Here is a 13,806-nt window from a genome sequence, read left to right as displayed (position 1 = left end):
ACCAATCCAGTCAACTGATCTTTGATGAAGGAGCAAAGACAACTTAACAAAAAATTATATTTTCAACAAATAATTCAGAAAAAACTACATGCAAAATAAAAATGAATCTAGACATAGATCCTATGTCACAAATATTAATTCAAGTAGATGATGTGCAGGCACACTCAGTCTCTCATTTGTGTCTAACTGTTTGCAACCCCATGGACTATATATAGCCCACCAGACTCCTCTGTTCATGGGATTTTCCAGGCAAGAATACTGGAGTGGGTTGCCATTTCAAAAGCAGATTACAGGCCAGACCTAAATGTAAAATATAAAACTTTTCTGGATAACATAGGAGAAAACATAGCTGATCTCAGGTTTGGTGATAACTATTTACCACACTACACAGCTTATAGGATCTCAATTCCATGCTCAGGGGTTGAACCTGAGCCAGGGTAGTGAAAGCACTGAATCCTTATCATTAGACCATCAGGGAACTCCTGGTGATGACTTAAAAAAAAATATTTAGTTATTTATTTGACTGTCTTATTTGTGGCATGTGGGATCCAATTCTCCCAGCAGGGACTGAACCCTGGCTCTGTGCACTGGGAGAAGGGAGTCCGAGCTACTGAACTACCAGGGAAGTCCCTGGAAATGATTTTTTAGATACTATACCAAGAATATGATCTGTGAAAGAGAAAAAATTGAAGAATTGGAGTCCATTAAAATTAAAATTTTCTGCCTGTGAAAGCCCGTGGAAAGAGAATGACAGACTGGAGAAAATATTTACAAAATATATATTTGATGAAGGAGTTCATGATCTGAGCCTCAGTCATTTATATTGAAATAATAATTTTAAAATAATAAGTTAAAAAAATTAAAAAATCCAGAATAGCTATGGCAATCCAAAGTAAGAAAAACAAAACTGAGGCCCTGTATTATCAGACAATATTACTTAATTTTAAAAATAATTTATTTAGTTAATCAGAGGATATTTGTTTTACAATGTTGTGTCAGTTCTGCCTGCAATAACATGAACCAGCTATAGGTATACATATGTCCCCTCCATCTTGAATCTCCTTCCCACCTCCTGCCCCATATCGAAGCTCTAGGCTATCAAAGAGCACCAGGTTGAGCTCCTTGCATCGTACAGCAAATTTCCACCAGCTATCTATTTCATATGTGGTAATGTATATGTTTTAATGCTACTCTCTCAATTCTTCCCACCCTTTCCTTCCCCCACTGTGTCCACAAGTTCTCTATGTCTGTGTCTCTATTGCTGGCCTAAAAATAGGTTCATCAGCACCATTTTTCTATATTCCATACATATTCATTGATATATGAATTTGTTTTTCTCTTTCTGACTTCCTTCACTCTGTATACTAGGCTCTAGGTTCATCTCTTCACTAGAACTGGCTCAAGTTCATTCTTTTTTATGGCTGAGTAATACTCCATTGTATATATGTACCACTACTTCTTTATCTGTTCATTTGTTGATGGTTATCTAGGTTGTTTCTATGTCCTGGCTATTGTAAATAATGTTGCAAGATATTATTACTTAATTTTAAGTTAAAGAAATTAAGATAGTGTCATTTTAGTGTAAAGACAAACATAGGTCTATGGGGCAGAATAGAAAGTCTAGGGAAAAACAGATACATATACAGTTCCCTGTTTGATGATAGGGAGACAGTGCAATTCAGTAGGGGGAAAATTGACTTTTCAATAAATAATGCTGGGTTAATTGAAATGATATATTAAAGAAAATGAATTTAATACTTAACTCACACTATACATAAATTCAAAATGGAATATAAACTTAAATGTTAAAAATAAAATACTTAAACTTCTAGACAGAAACATAGGAGAACAGCTTCATGACTTTAGTGTAGGCAAATATTTCTGAACTAGGATGCAAAATAGCACTAACTGTAAAGGCTGATAAGTTGGACTTCATTAAAATTAAAAAGTTCAAAATACAAAATTAGGAGAGCTAAAGATGTACCACAAATTGGGAGAACATATTTGCAACACATATCTGCCAGAGGACTTGTACTCACAACACATAAGAGCCAACTCATTGGAAAAGACCCTGATGCTGGGAAAGATTGAAGGCAGCAGGAGAAGGTGACAACAGAGGGCAAGATGATTGGATGGCATCACCAACTCAATGGACTTGAGTCTGAGCAAGCTCCAAGAGATGGTGAAGGACAGGGAAGCCTGGAGGGCTGCATTCCATGCGGTTGCAGAGTTGGACACAACTGAATGACTGAACAAGAAATGAACTACAAATCATTTTTTAAAAACTGGCAATCAACCCAATTTCTTAAATAGGGAAGAACATATGGGAAGATGTAAAATATCATAATCATCAAAAATAGAGGTCAAACTCACAAAAAACTATAACTACATTCTGGCCCAAGTAGCGAAAATTAAAATGACAATATCCAGTATTGGCTAGACTGTGAAGCAACCGGAAGCCTCATAGGTTGCTTTCAGTAAGTAGTGTGAACTGTTACATTTGGAAAACAGTTTCACAGCACGTAATAAAGTTAAACACACACATATCCTGTAGACCCCCAATTCCACCTTTACACCTATATATCTATCTAATAAATCAATGATTATGTTCATCTGAAACTATGCACAAGAAAGTTCAGTGCTTTTTATGATAACCACAAATTGAGAGCCAAATGCCTATCAACATTAGAGTGGATACGTAAATTGTGGTACAACCATAAAATGAACGTTTATAAATAGGAACAAACTGCTTTTAACCGCTTTAAGAAAAAACAGATGAATCTCAAAGACAATATTGAGTGAAAGAAGCCAGACTTATAAGAATGCAGAGTCTATTTGATTCAATAAGTATAAAGTTTAAAAACAAATGAGAGGGAACATGAGGGAGCATGCATGGTGACCAAGGGGTGTAAACTTGTAGAGATCATCATGCTGTGCCCTTAAAAGTATATGACATACTTTAATAGAATAGAAAGGAATAAAAATGACTGAAAGAATAGAAGATATTTAAGCATCAGGCTAGAAATGATCTCAAACAGTGTTGTCTTGAGTTCTAGGAAGCTTACCACTCCAACAGGAAGCTATAAATCACCACACCCCTTTGGCTCTCTCCAGTTCATATACATAAATTTTCTTTTACCACTGTTCTTTTGTTCCTCCTTTCATACTCAGGAAATTTGGAGATGTTTCCCCATTGTCTTATTTTTTTGTTGTTAGTACAATTGTTTTTGAAAGGGGAAGTGTGTTATGTTTTTAGAAAACAAAAGGTTTTCTTACATTTTTCTGAAATGGAGGAAGTAGTTAAGAAAAGACTATTTAAAGAGAGTAGTTGACAAGGTAGTGCCCAACGAGTGGCCGAAATAGCTCAGTTGGGAGAGCGTTAGACTGAAGATCTAAAGGTCCCTGGTTCAATCCCGGGTTTCGGCAACTGTTTTCTTAGCCTTTTGTAACGCGAACTATGAGATACTGAAGTCAAACTAAATGTCCATTGCCTTCAAATATACAATATAATAAGTCTATAATGCCTTTATAGACTGAGGAGTTGCATACATTTACCCTTAATTTCTATGGCAAAATGTAATTCTGTGCCTATACACAGTAATTCTTCCACAACTAGCAGTAATTCCTTAAGGTAAAGAGGGGAAGAAAACCTAAAGCAAAACACTTAGTGCTTTATATTTATGTATTTATTTAGATGTTATTAAAGGCATCTATAAGAATCAGGGTACGAGCAATTTCAATTGTCCCTTATTTACAGTAATTCTTTCTGAGTTCAAATTGCTAAAACACGCTCATTCTTTAGCGATGGCTTTCTGAGTGAACATTAGGGGGTCTATACATACATTTTAGAATGTAGAAGAATCCTCAAAAGCCGGAAGGTAGTTGATTTTGAAAAGTACAGAGGACGTGGGACTGCCCAAGAATTAACAGATTTCGTTTCTGTGACTTTTGAGCACCGAAGGAAATGGCAACCCACTCCAGTATTCTTGCCTGGAAAATCCCATGGATGGAGGAGCCTGGTAGGCTGCAGTCCATGGGGTCGCTAAGAGTCGGACACGACTGAGGGACTTCAATTTCACTTTTCACTTTTCACTTTCATGCATTGGAGAAGGAAATGGCAACCCGCTCCAGTGTTCTTGCCTGGAGAATCCTAGGGACGGTGGAGCCTGATGGGCTGCCGTCTATGGGGTCGCACAGAGTCGGACACGACTGAAGCGACTTAGCAGCAGCAGCAGCAGCAGCAGCAGCAGCAGCAGCAGCAGCAGCAGCAGCAGCAGCAGCAGCAGCAGCAGCAAGCCTTACCAGGACAAGAGCTCTTGAAGACTAGAGAAGTAAAACCTAGAAGACTGGCGGGACTTGAGCCTTTGACTGTTAAATACTTAACCAACCACGAGCAACTCACACTTCTCCCTTGCACCAGCATCGGCTTAAAATTCAACAAAAATCATTACTTGTTGATTCATTTAGCTTTAAATGTATATTCAGTGAAAATTTAACTAGGGGTCGGTCAGCAGGAAAGTTCAAAAAGTAGGAAACAAAACAAAACAAAACACCAATGCAACCCCAGGAAATGTAAAGGGACATTTCCCGAGGCTGCAGGAGATTCCTTCAACTTTAGGTGATACAAACTATAGCCTCCTCGAGGGCCAACGAGCTCATCTCACTCTATCTTCTCCAACCTCGTGCTTGGATTCTTCCATTCGCAAAATGGAAGATGAGTGACACAGAGAATTCACTGTATCACTGGGTGAAAATTTTAATACCAATTTGAAAACATTAGGTCTCTAAGTTACAAATTATTTGCAATTTGTGATCCAGTAGGGATATGCTTTTAAAAACAGAAGGCTCCCTTCACCCACGATTGAAGATCTTATTACAGTGCTTTTTCTACAAATAAACTAGGCTCAACTGCACAAAAATTTCTCCGTTGATTTTCTAGTCCAAATATGAAGAATTGAAATAGTATAGATTCCTCATTATAGTCTATGAATGTGGTCTGAGGGAGAGGGATAAAAGAAAGTTATCATTTTAAATAATTTTTTAGACTAAAACAAAAATGTAAACATTTACTTTCATAAAGACAGGCACTCCTGTGGTGGCCGGTTAGCTCAGTTGGTTAGAGCGTGGTGCTAATAACGCCAAGGTCGCGGGTTCGATCCCCGTACGGGCCATTCCTGGTTTAGTTTTGGACTTATGATACCGGCAGGGTGGACCTTTACAACCCACGGTTATTATAATCCAAGGTCCAGAAGCTTAAACGTTTCCCTCGTGGCTGTGAACTTTACCTGCGGTGCAGAGCGAGAATACAAGTTACACATTCGGAAATCTAGCCACCTATGACGATTCTCTTTTGGTTTAGTTTGAGGAATTGCCCCTCACTTGGCAGTGATCTCCCCCAGCCTCTCTGTTCTGCCTTAACGCAGAGAAAGAGGCAAGTCTGTTCTCTTTGGAAATGCCGCTCCAAAGCTACCTTTCCGCGCCTTCCTTACACGCTCATCTTTTAAAAAATAGTGGGGAGGGTATTCCTCTTGGTTCTTCTGTCCACTTGAGGTTCGGTTTCCCAGCTCCTACGTATGTCCCTAAGATTGACGTTTCCGGCTGGTGGGGTAGATACCGGGGATGAAGAGCACCAACTGGGCCTCAGGGGTGTGTGTGCTAAGTCGCCTCAGTAGTGTTAGACTCTGCGACCCTATGGACTCTAGCTCGCCGGCTCCTCTGTCCTGGGGATTGTCCAGGCAAGAATACTGGAGGCCCTTCTCCAGGGAGTCTTCCCGACCCAGGGATGGAACCCGCGTCTTCGATGTCTCCAGTGCGGGCAGTTAGGTTCTTTACCACTAGCGCCACCTGGGAAGCAAAATAGAGACACCCAAACAGGGACTTGAACCCTGGACCCTCAAATTAAAAGCCTGATGCCCTACCGACTGAACTATCCGGGCTCACAAAAACCAGACCCTTCCTGAGGTAAAAGACCTTCTGCATCGCATCTCTACCACACTTCTTGACTCAGCAATTCCATAGGAGATGTCTCTTTTTGTCAGTAGCTATGCGGAGAAGGCGATGGCACCCCACTCCAGTACTCTTGCCTGGCAAATTCCATGGACAGAGGAACCTGGTAGCCTGCAGTCCATGGGGTCACAAAGAGTCGGACACGATTGAGCGACTTCACTTTCACTTTTCACTTTAATGTATTGGAGAAGGAAATGGCAACCCACTCCAGTATTCTTGCCTGGAGAATCCCGGGGACGCGGGAGCCTGGTGAGCTACCGTCTATGCCGCACAGAGTCGGACACAACTGAAGCGACTTAGCAGCAGCATGCGAGGAAAGAGCTTTGCAGGATGGTCTTCAGAGTGAGGACTCTTCCCTCACTCTGGGCGGGGGGGGGGGGAGGGGGCGGGGTGGGGAGGAGGGGGGGGAAATACTGATGTAGAAGATACTGGTAGGGAAAAAATTTTTTCCCCGTTTTTCAAGTTTCGTTGATGTAAAAACCTCCCTTCCAATGGTCTTTTTCAGTCACTTTTCTCAAGTTCAAGAAGTGATGAAAAGTAGGAAGAAAAGCTTTCTGGATGGGTCCCTTGATGATTCTGAAATCTCTTTCAGACTCAACGGACAGAAAATGAAGGATGAGTTCCACGAAAATACATTCGAAGGACTTTAAAAACTTGTTTCCGTATCCTTTAGAAAAGGGTACCTAGAGAGAGGGAAAAAAAAACACAGCCTAACGAGCCAGCCAGGAGTCGAACCTAGAATCTTCTGATCCGTAGTCAGACGCGTTATCCATTGCGCCACTGGCCCTCGCTGCCTTGGACAACCCTCATGTTCATATTTTCATCGTTATCCGCAGTTCATGCCAACCAAAGAAATGATTGATTTTTAAAAATCTAGTAAGGGGTTAAAACCAGAGACTACAATGACTACGGGAAAGCATGATTTCTTTTCTGATTTGGTTTCATGTGATCACTCTTACAGACTTAACAAATCACCTCAACGAAGCCAGTATTTTTGAGCGTGATCCAAGCCTCCTGTAGACAGTGGGTAGGCTGGGCTCTGGATGCTCACAGAGGCTCAGACTTTGAGAGGGAACTCTGGAACTCTAAGCTGGCAGTGCCCACTCTCTTTAAAAATGTCAGAACTGCCTTTCAAGGGATTTTTCTGCATGCATGCTGCGTGGGACGGCAGTAAATTATTTGGAAGTTTGAAGAGTCAAGGATACACCGAAAACGAGAACGCTGTGAGCAGGATTTGAACCTGCGCGGGGAAACCCCATTGGATTTCGAGTCCAACGCCTTAACCACTCGGCCATCACAGCTCAGCAGGACAGGTTTTATTCATGCAGCTGAAAACCAGTATCGTTTCCCCGCAAGGCTGGAAGAGAAGAGGATCACTGGTTTCTGAGTGTTCTCCAACCACAAGCTTGCATATTTCACTTAGCGACAATTTCAACTTTTCAGGTATTTAGGCAGAAAAAAAATCTTGGCAATATTCTTTACTTCAAATTTTCTTTCATTCCGTGGATGTGAGGAAACTGTTTTGTTCTACCTTCAAAATGTATTTAGATATGAAAAACGTATCACCCTTCCAACTGCCGCAGCTCTGCTCCAAGAAAGCTTCATCTCGTTTCTGTCTCCTTTTGCCTTTAGTCAAAATATCCAGAATATGCGATCTGGTGTGACTTAACCTCTAAGGAAAAAAGTCAGTTAAATTCCCCCAATAAGTCTGAAAGAATTCACATCAGAAAGATAGAATCCTGTTAGTCTACTGGTTGGACTATTGGGGGCAAATTCTGGGACCTAGCTTCCCATCCGGAGAGCCCAGTCTCTGTCGCCCCCATGTGGTCACTGAACGCAGGCGCGGTTGTTAACTGAACTGAACACCTGGAGACAAAAAAAAAGTGTCATTTCCCTGAATGTGGGTCAAGTGGAAACATGCTATTTCTTGTGTCATGCCCGTTCCAAAAGGAAAACCATCCCTCTAAAGTGACTTTTAGCAAAATATATCATGAAATACACACAAACAAGCCACCAAACTTTTCAACCCTTTCTTATTTCTGGGAAACCCCTCAAACTGCTGGCACGTAACTGATTTCAGGAATGCTCAAGATCCTTCCTTTCATCCAAGACCGTTTCTGCCTGCTGGCCTCCCACTTAGGGTGGAGCTGGATGCCAGATGCTGAGTTTTAGGAGAACGTCGAGTTTGATTCCGCTGAAGAGGAGGCTCTCCTCAACAGCCAGGGCCGGGAGTCCGCCCTGGGCCTGGGAGAACCGGGTGTGTGTGTGTGTGTGTGTGTGTGTGTGTGTGTGTGTGTGTGGAGGGGGGGGAGGGGGTGTGTGTGAACAGGGGGAGGGGGGGGCGGGTCTGGCATGTTCCACTGTGGTTGAATAGCCTAAAATCTAGCCCTACGAAGAAACAGTCCCAGAGGATCTTTCTGGGGTGGTGGGAACGGAGAGGAAGGGCGCTCCCAAATATGCAGGTAAGAGCCTTCTTTCTCCAGTACAGATACCCGGGGAGTTTTTGAGGACAGGAATCTCCTCTTATCCATCCCCCCATCCCAACTGCTCCCCACAACTCTTCTTTCCGAATCTACGCCTGATGAGCTTTGGAACTACTGGATGGTACTAATAGGAGTAATAATAACTGAACAGTTGTGAGATCGCTGTCTGGTTTCGAAGTGAAGCACTTTTCTCTCTCTGAAGGTCAGAAGAAACTCTGCAGAAAACCCGTTGGTTCAAGGGAGACTGTGTCGCCCGCGTGGCGCAGGCCTGGTGCAGCAGAGGTCTCCCCGGTTGACCCCAGGTTGGCCCCTCGGTCCTTCCAGCAGGAGGACGCCGAGTGCAGAAGGGGAAAGAACGGGTGGGGAAGGGGAAACCCGGGCTTTAGAGCAGAGGGCGTCCGGACAGCTTTTCGTTTTACACCCCTGGGCCTCAAGAGAAGGGCAAATGTGGTATATGTTTTGAAGTCTGGTACCGCAAAAACAATGTACAGAGATCTTCTGCGGAAATGATAAACAACACCGAGGAGAAGCGTGTTTCCGCCCGGTTTCGAACCGGGGACCTTTCGCGTGTTAGGCGAACGTGATAACCACTACACTACGGAAACCAGGCCTGAGGCGTGAACAGGTAGAGGTCAATATTCTTTCTTGTCCTAGGTCTTCGAAATGTTTCCATTTTTCTTTCTTCGGTTTTTTTTTTCTTTTTTAAATCAATAATAAATACAAGTAGAAATGCGTTTACCAAACATATCTACCATAATGTTCAGAAAAGCCTGCTTGAACAGCCAAAAAATTGGAATGCCCTTGAAAGCTTCCAAGAGAAAATGACACCAATTCTAAGACTTAATAGATGAAAAGAAGTATGATGGTTAGAGGTTAGTAAGGGAATTTTTGTTGTTGTTGTTGTTGGGAACTGAACGAAATAGGAATAATCTTTGGGGTTGAGGGGGTGAGAATCCAAGCATTTGAAGCAAGACGTGGAAAGAAATAAGACTAAATGGTGATGTATGGGCCAGATCAAAGGCAAGATGGATGTGCCTCCCAAACAGAGGAAGGTATATTTCAATTTGAATCTGATAAGAGAGGGAGTGGAGACTAATCTTTAATTCTTGGAGTGTAGATGTCATCTACATATACACTGAAGGTTTATTTATTTTTTTAAAGTGTGATTTACATATATTAAAATGCTCTAAACTTAAGTGTACTTAGAGCTCAGTGGGGGGAAACGTGGCAAACTCATTGATTGAATAAGCTCAGCAAATAACAATCTGGATAAACATAAAGAAAACTATAATTAGCCAAATTATGTTTAAATTCTTGAAAAACTAAGATTAAAAACATCTTAAAAGCAGCTGGAGGGAAATGATACTACATCTTAGGTGAAATAAAGATTAAATGGAATAAGAAATATTAATTCAAAGGAAGGTAGAAAAGGAGGAACCGAGAACAAGTAGGATAAATGGAAAATAAATAATGATGTCAACTTAAACCCAGATATATATAATTGCTTTTAATGTAAATGGAATAAATAATTAAAAGGCATAAATGGGCTGGCTAAATAGTAAAATAAAGGAAAACAAGAGCCTTTTGTGTCCTGCTTACAAGCAATACACTTGAAAAATAAGACAACAGGTTGAAAATAAAGTGTCGGGGAACTATGGAAACACCAACCATTAGAAACCTGGTTTACAAACAGAGAAGACATCAAAATAAAAAGTAAGATGAACATTTCATAATGATAAAGTGATCAACTCAGCAAGAAGACATGTCAATTCTTATATGAAGCAAAACTGAGAAAACTAAAACAAGAACGACAGTAAGCAGAGCTATGGTTGGTGAATTTAAAGATCACTTTTAGTAGCTGATGAGAAACTTACAGAAAAGGGGAAATAAGCAGGAATTGAGAAGATGAGCCATAGCTAGTAACTACTCAACTTGATCTAGTTGACATTTATCACACAGAACATCCAACTACAGCAGAATTCTCATTATTTTCAAGTGCACATTAAACATAAACCAAAACAAAAAGGGCCCTCCAAACAAGTCTTAATAAATTTAAAAGGATTCAAACAATTTAAAAAAATGTTTTCTGACAATAACAGAATTAAACTTGAGGTCAATAACAAAATGATAACTAAAAAAATTCTAATACTGGGAAACTTGAGCAGTACACTTCTAAGTAAAATATAATAAGCACAATGGAAACTAGAAAATACTTAGAATTGAAAGAATGAAAATACAACATGCAACTAAAGTAGTGCTTAGAGGAAAATATATAGGTTTAAATCCATATATTAGAAAATGAAAAAAGGTTTAAGACTGGGAAATCTTAGGGAGGAAATGATGTTTTATATTTTAAGCCAGAGATATATGTCTTCTGGGTTGAGAATGACTTCAGATGGCCAGTCTTGAAGACAGGGAGAACAGGAGGAGGCTGTTAGAGATTGTAGTGAAGAAGGTCCAAATAAGAACCAAGTAGATGAACAGAGAGAAAAACATCTCACATATGTTGAATGTAAATCAGGAAGACTGTAATAATTTGATTGGTGGGGTAAGGCAGCAGGAAGAGTCAAGTTTAATCATAGATTTCCATTGGAAATAATGATCAGTTGAGTTCATGGTGTATGGTGCCAGTGGTACTCATGTAAAACCCTGGTGGCAGTGGAAATGTGAGTTTGAAATTAGGCAGAGACCTCTTTCAGACATAGATATTTTGAAAGATCAGCTCCAGGCAGGCAGCCAAGGAAGGGTCAGCTCCAGAGACTCCTCTATCTCTAACATTTTCCCTCATCACCATGCCTTACTTTTCCACCTTTTCAAGGGACATCCCATTTGAATTTGCTCACCAAATTTTATCCAGTGTCCAACATGGGAAGTATATACCTGGACATGAAGAAGAAAGAACCACACAGCTGGCTTAAGACAATGTCAGTTGTACCCTCAGAGCACAAAAGAGGAGCTGTCCATTTGAGGATCCCAAGCCAGAGAACATTTAATGGGGAAGGAAGTTTGAATGAAGAATAAGGTAGGTCAAGAAAGAAAGAGTAGTTCAACTAGGGAGAAGTCCCTTTAACAAAGACACAATTGAGAATGTCCATGACTTGTTTACAACTGTTTTATAGAATAACAACCTTCCATCATTTAGACCTATTAAGTACTGAACACTTCTAGAGGTACAGGATTTCACTGATTAGATTCGACTCCATTTTAAGAGATTCTTTAATATGTCAGTCTTCTGACATATTTGCATTCCCAGATGCTCAAAAAAGGAGTAAATAATCTGTTAGGCCGTGACAATGAGAAGCAAGAAGGTACCTAGGGTGCAGTCATTGCCTGTAGAATTTTGTGCACATTACTAAGTATGGGGAAGTGGACATTTGTAAAGCCTAATTATTTTAAGATATATCTTAGAATGTCAAAAGAAATTGCAGACAAGCAGAAACATCTTTGTTTCTAGGACTTAATGTCTTTATCAGAACTTTTATGTAAAAATCTGTCTAGAAAAAAGTGTAAGACTTCATTTGTTTCTAAACTCTTTCTAGATGCTTTATATGCTTTGTCACTAACCATTCTTCTTTGTCACTAACCATATTCGTCTCTTTTCAAAAACTTCAGTGATGACCTAGAGTACAGAATCACTTGAAAAGTAGAAACAGCTATTACAGTACTCAATTCAACATTTACATTAGGTGCTTTTTTTTTTTTTTTTCGCCCTTTCTCTTTTCCCCCCTACCTTCTTTAGGATGAGGCTAAGAGCAGAAATGCAAAGGAAAATTGAAGGCTTCCTAGAAGTGGTGAGTAGCAAGAAAAGGTTCAATGACAGAAGATTTAAACTAATCACTTCTGACCATGGGTCTCTGTCTTCCTACCCTATCCATTGTTCCTTAAAGATGCTTGGTACTAATACTCCTACATATTACCTTGAAATTAGAAAAGCCATTAGCTACTTAATAGTCTATTTAAAAATAAAACAAAAAACTTGAGTGCCAACCCTACTCCAAGTGTATCTGAGGTTGCAAAAACATAATTAAAGCTCTCTAGTAATCAGACAAATCTAAAGGATATCTGAAAGGGCATGTATTTAAAGCTGTTGAATCTCCTTCACTTGATTCCAATAGTTAGACAAAAGGGCAAACCTCTGCTAGGCTAGGCTACCTATCCACTGCTAATGTCATGATTCAGACAAATAATGGGAGTCCTTAAATTACTTCTGATCTTATGTGTCGGGAATGCTTCTCGGGATATTATTTGCCCTTTTACCTCTGTCCTCTTCTACAAAGTACCCCTTTTTTCCCCAAGCAAAGCTTAAGTCCCGAGTATTAGGATATTCATCCAGTGTCAATTCAAGTTAGTTTCTATTCACTTAGAGAAAAATATTTTCTATGAGGTTAAAATCGCAAAAACCAGAGACAGGATAAGAATCCCACAGGCCCCGCTGGGATTCGAACCCAGGATCTCCTGTTTACTAGACAGGCGCTTTAACCAGCTAAGCCACGGAGCCCATCTTGGCAAAGGATTTAGTTACATTCTATTTGAACATAATTTCATATGTCTCTCCGCTATAACGAATTTAGAAACTGGTTTGCCAGGTGATGGGGTGGGGGTGGGGGTGGGGGTGGGGGTGGGGATGGGGTGGGGGGCGGTGGGTGGGGGGAGGGGAGGGAAGCAACATTGTGTCAGTCAAAACCAAAGAAAAATGTTCTTTTGGAAGAATAAATACAGGTACTAGATTAAGATGACTATCTCCTCGAGAAATTGTTTCAGAGTGGACACCACTGGATTCAACTCGATTATAAACTCTGGCAAACAGGGGAGGGGGTGGGTGGGGTGGGGGCTGGGGATTGTATGAAGCGTTAGGGGGTGGGGGAGTGTGTGTCAGAGACCTTTGTTGAAGCCCAAAAGAAAAAATGAAATGATCTTCTATTAGCCATCATATTATTTTAGCCACACCTGCTCTCTTCTATATTAGTGTGTTGAAGCAGGGGTTCCTGGTCAAAGATACTGGTCAAAAGCATATATCTGACACAAGATTTCTGAAAGAACAGTGGTGTGATGCACCTGTCAAATCACCCTCCAGAATGGTTGCACTTATTTCTCCACTTCAGGAATGTTGACTTCTAATGGCTGACGGCTGGGTTACTCTGGGCGCTATCCACAACAGAAAAGAGGAAACCTTGCTCAAGAGTACACCAACCCTTGAGTGTAGCTCAAATCCAGCCTGAATTCAGAATATTACTAACAGGCCATTTCAGGTTCAGATACCTGGTAAGCTGAACTGAGGCTTCTTTTACAACATCAAGTTCAACTTTTGTCTCTTCCT

The 13,806-nt window shown here is 40.7% G+C and overlaps 7 non-coding genes across 7 annotated transcripts; 2 read left to right on the top strand and 5 right to left on the bottom strand.

The window, feature by feature from the left end:
* The first annotated feature begins 3,353 nt into the window (after nucleotides 1-3,353).
* TRNAF-GAA (transfer RNA phenylalanine (anticodon GAA)) lies at nucleotides 3,354-3,426 on the top strand. The gene has a single exon. It is a non-coding gene; the product is annotated as a tRNA-Phe (tRNA).
* Nucleotides 3,427-5,097: 1,671 nt separating this feature from the next.
* TRNAI-AAU (transfer RNA isoleucine (anticodon AAU)) lies at nucleotides 5,098-5,171 on the top strand. The gene has a single exon. It is a non-coding gene; the product is annotated as a tRNA-Ile (tRNA).
* A 692-nt stretch (nucleotides 5,172-5,863) lies between these two features.
* TRNAK-UUU (transfer RNA lysine (anticodon UUU)) lies at nucleotides 5,864-5,936 on the bottom strand. The gene has a single exon. It is a non-coding gene; the product is annotated as a tRNA-Lys (tRNA).
* A 784-nt stretch (nucleotides 5,937-6,720) lies between these two features.
* TRNAR-ACG (transfer RNA arginine (anticodon ACG)) lies at nucleotides 6,721-6,793 on the bottom strand. The gene has a single exon. It is a non-coding gene; the product is annotated as a tRNA-Arg (tRNA).
* Nucleotides 6,794-7,225: 432 nt separating this feature from the next.
* TRNAS-CGA (transfer RNA serine (anticodon CGA)) lies at nucleotides 7,226-7,307 on the bottom strand. Its single transcript has one exon. It is a non-coding gene; the product is annotated as a tRNA-Ser (tRNA).
* A 1,714-nt stretch (nucleotides 7,308-9,021) lies between these two features.
* TRNAV-AAC (transfer RNA valine (anticodon AAC)) lies at nucleotides 9,022-9,094 on the bottom strand. Its single transcript has one exon. It is a non-coding gene; the product is annotated as a tRNA-Val (tRNA).
* A 3,819-nt stretch (nucleotides 9,095-12,913) lies between these two features.
* TRNAT-AGU (transfer RNA threonine (anticodon AGU)) lies at nucleotides 12,914-12,987 on the bottom strand. Its single transcript has one exon. It is a non-coding gene; the product is annotated as a tRNA-Thr (tRNA).
* Between the last annotated feature and the right edge of the window lie 819 nt (nucleotides 12,988-13,806).

The sequence above is a fragment of the Ovis canadensis genome, chromosome 20 (genome assembly GCF_042477335.2).
Source record: "Ovis canadensis isolate MfBH-ARS-UI-01 breed Bighorn chromosome 20, ARS-UI_OviCan_v2, whole genome shotgun sequence".
NCBI classification, from domain to species: Eukaryota; Metazoa; Chordata; class Mammalia; order Artiodactyla; family Bovidae; genus Ovis; species Ovis canadensis.
Note: the sequence above shows the minus strand (reverse complement) of the source record. Positions and strands in the feature narration are given on the sequence as shown.